The sequence below is a fragment of the Helianthus annuus genome, chromosome 3, assembly GCF_002127325.2.
Source record: "Helianthus annuus cultivar XRQ/B chromosome 3, HanXRQr2.0-SUNRISE, whole genome shotgun sequence".
NCBI lineage: Eukaryota > Viridiplantae > Streptophyta > Magnoliopsida > Asterales > Asteraceae > Helianthus > Helianthus annuus.
The window spans coordinates 135,348,810-135,358,035 of record NC_035435.2 but is presented as its reverse complement, the minus strand read 5'-3'; the positions used below and the strand labels follow the sequence as shown (position 1 = coordinate 135,358,035).

The 9,226-nt window shown below is 38.0% G+C and overlaps 1 non-coding gene across 1 annotated transcript; it reads right to left on the bottom strand.

The window, feature by feature from the left end:
- Positions 1-2,918: 2,918 nt before the first annotated feature.
- LOC118491042 lies at positions 2,919-3,045 on the bottom strand. Its single transcript, XR_004890267.1, has one exon. It is a non-coding gene; the product is annotated as a U6atac minor spliceosomal RNA (small nuclear RNA).
- Between the last annotated feature and the right edge of the window lie 6,181 nt (positions 3,046-9,226).

The following is a 9,226-nucleotide window of genomic DNA, read 5'->3' as shown; positions in this document are numbered from 1 at the left end:
GCAAAGCAATCGATGGAACATCTTTCAGATCTTGGTACCAATTTTCGTCAACAGGGGTTTGAATGGTTTCAGTAGGAACATCCTCTTTTCCTCTAAAAGTCATTCTCATCGGAATAACTCTCACCTTGATAAAGAAGAACTTTTGCTTCCAATCATGAAAAGATTTGGGGGGGATTCAGCAAAATCTTCTTCGCCGAGGCTCTTTGCACGAACGAATAGAATCCTTGAGAACAATGCATTTGGTGGAAAACACGGAATCGGGTTACCGTCGGCTCGATATTCATCGTTCGGCAAACAAATTCAAAGTGGCGAACCCTAACCATAGCGATAGGGTGCAACTGAGAGATGTGGATTTTGTAATACTCTAGAAATTCAAGAAAAAATTTCGTCACAGGCAAATGTAAGTTGCCTGCACAGAAGAAATCACAGAATAGGGTCACATACCCAGCCGTAGCATCCGCCGCCGTCTGACCCTCTTCAGGGTAACGGGCACCCTAGTTGTCCGGAAACCTAAGATTCCGAACCAAACCATCAAAAGTCGCCCTAGACCACTTCAATGGTGGAAGTTCAGCAGACATTTCTTCCGTTGAATCTTCGTGATGATCTCCGGTTGACATAGGATGAGGAGATTGCAATTCTTTCTAAAAAGACAGATGAAGAAGACGAAAGGAAAAAAGATTTTCAACGAAGCAATGATTAACAAGAAAGGGCAATTCAAACAAACTTATATACCCACCGCCATAAATAGCCTAGGTAACTGCAACAACACCTTTTTCGGAATAGCACAGTTACCCAAGCGACAGGGCGAGTGGGGAACAACACGGACGCGACCTCACGCGCGCGTGGGAAACACGATCAGCAGCATACATCTGACAATGACAGCCTGTCACACAGTCATTACTGTACCTTTCATATCCGAAGTCAAAGATTTTCAATAATCAGCATCATGAACAAAGGGTATCTTCCCATAGAAGATTCCCTACTTCCGCGCCTGAAAAAGCCTATAAGCATCATTCTCTCATAGTCCAGTGCTCCACTTATTTGCATAAGAGCAACACTAGACTGGGGGACTTGAAGGGGTAAGGTCCCAAAAACTTCATATCAAATACTTAGGACCATACCACTACCTCGTCCTTCTACCCTTTTAGGCCTTGCGCGGCCGCGCACTGGTCCCACAAAGAGTAGAAGAAAGACAAAAGATAATACATGCGCGCTAAAAGGGAAAAGCATAAATCCCTGCGCCATTTCTCTTCAGCAAAAGGATAAAAATCCCAGCAAATACTTCCGCTTAAATAATACCCAGACTTGGATATTATTTACTAAGTTGATACCACACAATAAGGAGTCGCACTGGATTATGGCAATAATCTTCTATAAGACTCAATCGTGCACCACCAGACGGTTATAACCGTCTGGGACACGTGTCATCACCCCAGGCCATCCTGAAATCACGATGATGGCATGGAATTGGAGAGAAACCTCCACTTGCCAACTTTTCACGTGGCAATTCCCTAGCCTTTGATTAAGATCGCGATCCGTGTGCTTCCACAATCCGATCAAAAGAGTTAACGGAATAAAAGTAACCGCTTACGGGGTTAGCATCTTCCGTTAATATTTTAGCAATGAGTTTTCCCGCCCAAACTCCCGGCTATAAATATGAAAGTAATTCAGGTATGAATTTCAAGTTACACACACTTCGTCAATACTTCTTCTTCTTTTTCATAAACACATACTTATTCTCACGCCGGAGTCGGGTCAAGGAGAGAACCTCCCTTCTCCCCTTGACGAGGCTAACGGTGTTCTGTTTTGCACTGTTCACCGGAGAAGAAGATATGTCCCTTTAAATCAAACGAGAGAGAACTATCCCCTTTTATGCAGAACCTAACCCTCTAGATAATTTGATTCCGATCATTTATCTAGTGTTTCTTCATTTGTTGAATTGAAATTGTAAGTTCGTGAGTTTACATTGAGAAATGAATAAATGCAATAAAGTATTAGATACTTTACATTAAAACCCCCCCAAAAAAAACATCTAAACATGACTTTGTTTCGTCTCCATCTCCTTCTCTTTTAGAAAAAAATTAACAAGCTCCTCCCTCGTTTTCTTCGACAATGGTTTTCCTTCTTCTTCTTCTTCTTCTTTGTTTATTCTTTGTTAAAACTTCTTGGGGTTGGTGTGAAAGTTTTTGTAGGGGTCGGTCAGGATTAGGTCGTAGACATGATAAAAAAATGGGACAAGTACATATATCCCCTACAAAGTTCTTAAATTACATATTTACCCAAATAAAAAATTAATTACATATTTTCTCTTTTTAAAAGAAAAAAAAAGAGGATTGGAATGAAATTAAAATTATTTCAAAAAAAAAAGTGAAAAATTTCAAATATACCAATTTCATTAAAAATTGATTACAAAATGACTATTTTACCCCTGTATTTTTTACTAAACCATACCCTTCTTAAGTAATAACTTTTTAACTATTATTATCTTCAACCTGGAACCAAACATGAACAAACATACTATAAAACAGAAATCAGCAACACGGGTACATATATGCAACAAACCCTGGTGGTGACACTGGTAATTATTAAAACTAATTAATATATAGAAACTGTATATTAGGTGACTGAAAATCATTAAGCCCATTTGGCAACACGAGATATATATGCGTATGATATTGGCTTCCACTCATGTTGCATGTCGATTTGATTTTGTAGTTTACATCTGTGGAATTTCAAGTTATAATAACTAGACCTCATAAACCGCAACACATACGCATAATGGGATAGTATCACATCATAAACCAAGGAACCTAGATTTACAGTCGAGTGATTGCGTTTTTAACAGAAGAATCAACCCACACATCCATCTCCTGTATACACATACACACGCTTCAATTTCTTTCGAACAATTTAACAAAAAAAAAATTGGGTTATAGATCCACCGAAGTGGGTAGCCTTAACCGGATGTGTAATAACAGGTAAGCTCGAAAGCTGTTCCCGTCCCTGCCAGGGGAGATGCCAACCATCTCTCCTTCTTACGAACACTACAACCCAACACGTAACAACCTTAATAAACCGAATACTTTTTCCCTTTCAGTCCCGATGTGGGATGTGTTTTTTAATAACCCTTGTATGTACTTATATGGCCAACATAAGCCCTAGAATTGTTTGCTCTTTGTCTTGGAGACATTTTTATAAACAACTGTTTTTACAAACAAACACAAACATAATTGATTAACCAATATCGAAATCAAATGATTTATACTATCTCAAACAAATGATTCTTGTAATCAAAAAATCTAGTCAACAAGTGACTACTAAAATGGATTTCATTTTAATAACCCTTGTATGTACTTATATGGCCAACATAAGCCCAGCCCACCTAGTAACCACCCGCTAGCTATATAATGTTCCCTTCATCCATTCCTTCAACTCGAAGTCTCATGTGGCGATAAAACAACCGTCGCACCGTCGGTGATCTAAAGCCACCGTCAGCCCGCTCTAACGCACTGTCGATCATAAGTTTTTGTTTTGGTTCTTTGATCCCTTATTATACATGTGCTTTATTGATCCCTAATTAACAGATCTGGGGTTGCATAATCCTGTCAATCTTATCTTATCAATTGATAAGATACATTATCTTCACAATTTTCTTATTTTAGTTTTTCATTATTCTTCATAATTTAGGACATTGCCTTTAAGTTTGATACGTGCCACATGCATGCATCCATGCACACGTTAACATATTGTTTTTACTTCCAATGTTGTTAGAAAATTAATAACCTAATCAATTTTTTTATATCCTCTTGATTTAAACTTTTGAACGGATATTGTTTCTGTATTATTCAAGCCCTAACAATCGAATCAAGTTTGTTAGCATTTAACTATTTAACTAATCGAGTACCAGTTTCTTGGCATATTACCTTCATACATGAGGGTACCGGATGTTCGATAAAATGCCTGAATGAAATCTCATTTTGTCATGAGCTCAAGTTACACGTTATTTTATTCTCAGCCTCTCGGGTTGATTATTGTTGTATGATGTGTTAAATTGTCTGAAAGAAATTGAAGCGTGTATATGTGTATACAGGAGATGGATGTGTGGGTTGATTCTTCTGATAGAAACGCACTCGTCTGTAAATCTTGGTTCCTTGGTTTATGATGTGATACCATCCCATTATGCGTATGTGTTGCGGTTATGCGGTCTAGTTATTATAACTTGAAATTCTACGGAAATCAACTGCGAAATCAAATCGACATGCAACATGAGTGGAAGCCAATATCATACGCATATATATCCCGTGTTGTCAAATGGGCTTAATGATTTTCAATCACCCGATATACAATTTCTATATATTAATTAGTTTTAATAATAAGTACCCGTGTCACCATCGGGTTTGTTGCGTTTGGGCTTGTGCTGGTCCCATTTGCGCGCACATTGTGCGTAAATGAGGTTCAGCGTGGCCTGACTTTTTGCATACCATGAAGCGGGAGTCTCTCCCTCTGGCAATCCTGACATTGTGGGTGTTGAAGGACCAGCGCCTTGATTTGATGGAGTCACCGTTTGGACAACACGAGTACCGTACGCGCATGGCTCCAACATTTGTGAATTCACCTTCGGCGTACTCGTCAATGGGTTGGTTTTGGACATGTGTGCTGTCCGCTGCCAAACCCATTTGAGATTTGTGAACCGAATGGTGGAAACGGAATACCTTGATCAACCATTGATCAAGAGTAACAACTCAGAAAGAAGATGAAAAGTGATTGTATAAATCGGTGGGCGCCAATGAAAAAACACCAAACTAATATGGTGATTAGCTTGTGGTTAGTGTCTCGTCCAAATAAGGTTAATATTCTTCCGTTTTCGTCTAAACAACGATGATGATCCTGCAAAACAATCAACACACCGTAAGCTCGTTACAAGGAGGAGAATAAGGGGGTTCTCCTTGTATCCACCCTCCGGCGTAAGAATAAGTAAATGTTTTGAGGATAGTAGCATGTGTATTAAGTGAGAGAGAAAAGGAGCGATCCTTAAACTTGGAGGTGAAGTTCCCTATTTATAGCCGAGGTGGTTTGTGAAGGAGATGAGCTGATGGGCCTTTGGCTTGAGGACGACAACAAGGAATATTCATATTGCTCCCTCTGCAACGACCGTTAGTGATTCCAGGCGAGAGGGTATCTGGCGCATGCTGAATTGATCCACGTGTCCTGACAATTGTCCTTGTTGTCTAGTTTGTCATCAGCAGCCAAGTGGAGATCATGTAGCAGTGGTCGGCGCACACTGATTGGTGCCACATATACGTCCTTGTGTATCTCTTTGTCTCCTATACGATTGTCCATCGTGCAGCACGATCATATACAGCCTGTTGAACGCTTATTGGCTCACTGCTCTATCACTTGTACCTTTTGTACTTGTCCGATGTTTACTTGCGCTTCTTGCCTCTGCGCGACTCGGCTATATCCCGTGCAGTCGACGCAAGGTCAAGGAAGCAAGGTCTTTCATCTGAGGAGATAAGTGTTAGAATCGATTTTGTTTTGGTCCTGACCCCTCACGCGACTTGGGAACATCTGTGTAGTCGGCGCAAGGTCAGGAAAGTTATCAATTTGGTTTATCTTGGATATGATCTCGCGCGTAATCTGAGATTGACTCGTATAATTAGTACAAAATTTAGGACCATACCCCTTCATGTGACTATTCTAATTGAAATAACCCAAAATAATAACTCTTACACTTTTAGTATTTAAAAGAAAATCATAAGATAACTTTCGACTCTTATACGAATTCAAACAGTACGCTCTAGCTAGTTACAAAAAAAAATACGATTTCTTAATTGAATCATAAGAAACCTAGTTTTCCTGTTAAAAAAAATTTAACATTAGTTTCACATTATATCGTATTTTTTCAAGAAACTGTTAAAGAACAAAATATTCTCATTCTTATAACTACAGATATAAATATATGAATTTATTACATGAGAAAAAATATAAATAATTAAACAAAATAAAGCACGTGTTTGTTTGACCCGTGACACACCATTGATCATTGAAATTTGAAATCATCTCAAAACAACTCTATCTTTATCTTTATCAAATATAAATATTACTTGTTCTTATTAACAAATTAACAAATCAACAAACTATAATTTGTTCTTATTAAATAAACAAAATTTGTATGCATATAGGTGTGTACATTATACTTAGGGTGGTTTTAAAAAAAAAAATAATGTTTCATTTTTAACACAAAGCTATTTATTTTTCTACTTATAACACAAAAATAAACAACATTTGTATGCATATATAGGTGTGTACCTTATGTCTAGGGTGATTTTAAAAAAATGATGTTTCATTTTTAATACAAAGCTATTTGTTTTTCTACTTATAACACAAAAAGTTCTCATCTCTTGCAATTCAAACTTACAACTTTTGTACTTTCAACTTTGATCCCCACACTTTTCATATTTCGCTGATTTTTCGTTTTAAATTTTGCAAGTTAACACGATGTAACGTATGTGTGATTCAACGTTTTAACATTTCGTTTTATGCTTCGTACTAGATTTTGCGAGTTAACACGGCTCAACGTGCGTGTATGGTTCAACGTTTTACGTCGTCTATCTTTTCCCTGTTTGACAGGTTCGTTACAACATGTGGGGTCCTAAATCGACTTAATTATTATTTTCTATGTTTTACGTTGAAGTCTAATTTCTTTACATTAATACACTGTAACTTCAGTATTGGTTGTCGCTGACGGTGGTGTGGTATTGGTGCTATTCGACACTTTTTTACGCGACGTGTGGTAAATCTGGTTCTTTTTTAATTAATTGTTATTGTTATTATTATCATCCTCATATTATTATATATATCAATTGATATCGTACATTTGCGCCAGGAGTCTTTTTTAACTTTTCTTTCTGCCACTGAAGTTTGCTTCTTTGATTTACCCCCTAGCACTCATTCCCAAAACACACACGATCATCCTTTATCATCTCTGCAAACCAATTCTTCTCAAAACCCTAACACCAAACCCATCATCACCGCTCCACCATCCATCTCCGGCACCCATCATCACTGTTCCACCATCCATCTCCGGCACCACCATATATTCCAGAAGGGTGAAATATGTGTGCCGGCCATGGTGAATCTACAAATCAGAACTTGAAGTCAAGCACTTTCAAACATAATGAACAATGGTATGGTGTTGGCCACTAAGGTTTCTACATTTTCGTTTGACTTTCTGCCAAAACCCTACTTCACATCGTCGTGTTGGTGTGGTAGTGACAGTGGCTGTGTTTTGGTTGTGGTGGTGTGTTCGGTGATGGTGGCGGTTAGGCGGCGGGGGTTTTGTGGTTTGAGTTTGGCCGCCAAGGGATTGAGGAGGGGGAGCGGTGTAGATTGTTTTTCTGGAGCGGCGGTGGGGGCAATCCGCCGTTGGAAAGATGAGGAAACAACCAAAGGTGTGTATCGGAATCAATGGAAAGTTTTTCCGGTCATATATAAGAGAGAGAGAGGCAAGAAATTACATGGTTTGTTTGTGGCTGTGGCTAGGTGGTTGTGCTGTAGTGATGATGCTCGCGGTGGCAGTTTGGTGCTGAAGGTGTTGGCAGTCGGCCGGTGATGGCGATGGAAGGCGGCGACAAGGGGGTCCTGGGCGGCAATAGGTAGTGGTGGTTGTGTTTGGTGGAAGGGTTACCGGTGGTTGATAGTTTAGCTTTCAAAATGGAATTGAACAATGAAGTAGTCAAAAAGTTGGTGACTTGACTTTTGTGTATTGTTCAGACGTTTAGATATCTTCAATACTCAAGTGTTTTGTTTTCCCAATACCACATTTAAGTTTTCCATTATCAAATTGCAATAATGTGGAACGAAGACATTAGAATCACATATTATTATAGGCTTCTTCAAAACATTTTAATTGATTTATAATAATTTAAATAGGTTATGGTTTTACTTAAGTTCAAACTGTGATAAAATTTGTAATTTGTGAAAGTGTATTTTATCTATATCTCAATGTGAAATCCCGACTATCGAGTGGCGGATCCAGGGTCGGATTTCACTGGGTTCCTTTTGGTAGTTTTTCACTAATTTTCATTATTTTTTCCCAAATCATACAAGGTTTACACTAATTTTTTTCATTTTCTTCGAATCGAATGGGTTCCTGGGAACCCATGAAACTATGCTAAATCCGTCCCGACCGCGCGTAGCGCGGTGTAAACATCTAGTTCTAAAAAAACTATAAGTTCTGTTACACCACCATTTGCCGACAATGGCTTAATAGTTTCTATATATTTTTATTATTTTATCAATATCTATTTGTTCTTTATAAAAAATACTGATGAGCCGACTTATTTGCGGGACCCGTCACTTTATATCATACCTCATTTTCCAAAGCTTCGTAGTTCGTACTACACAGCTAGTCAAATTGAGAGGGCGTCGCAAATTCTACTTTTGCCTCCCCTCAATAATTAGATTATCATGACTTGACTAAACAAAGTTTTGTGAATAAGTTGAGTTAAGCTCGAGTTTGATGATATTTGAGTTTGGTTTGTTTAATTTGTGAGGGAGCGAGCTCGGCTTGTTTTGAACTTTAATACTAAAATTCAAGTTTGATTTGTGTGTAGTTTTTCAAGTTTGATCTCACCTCGTTTATTATTTATTAACTAATTTATATGCTTTTATTATATGCACATATATTTAGTTATTTTATCATATATAATAAAAATTACATTAATAATAAGATTGTTTAGACTTATAAGTCAGCTCGAGCTCAATAGTTGAACCTCGAGCTTGAGCTCGTTTATAATTAAAAAAAAAAAAAACTTACCTTTAACTTCTACCTCATTTAAACTCGGCACAATCTGAGTTTTTAACAAACGTAATTTGAGTAACTCAGTGGTAGCTTAACTCGTTTACAATCCCACATAATAGAATAATGATAAGAAAACCCCGTTATGGTTGGTTTAAGACTAAACTCTCTTACGTCCTGAGAATTTGGTTCAGTGGTAAGAAGCCTGCCCTCCCAGTGAAGACGCATGTTCGATTCCTGGTTTGACCATTTTCATCTGGGTGAAGGGACAAATCTGAGTTTTAAATAATTCAAACCTGACGAGGACGAGGGTAGGATGGATTTATACGTGAGTTTCTTTGTCGTTTCGAAAAAAAGTAAACTTCCGTTTTGCTCCCTATGGTTTGATCACTTTAACGGTTTTGCCCCAAACCTTTAAAAATAGCC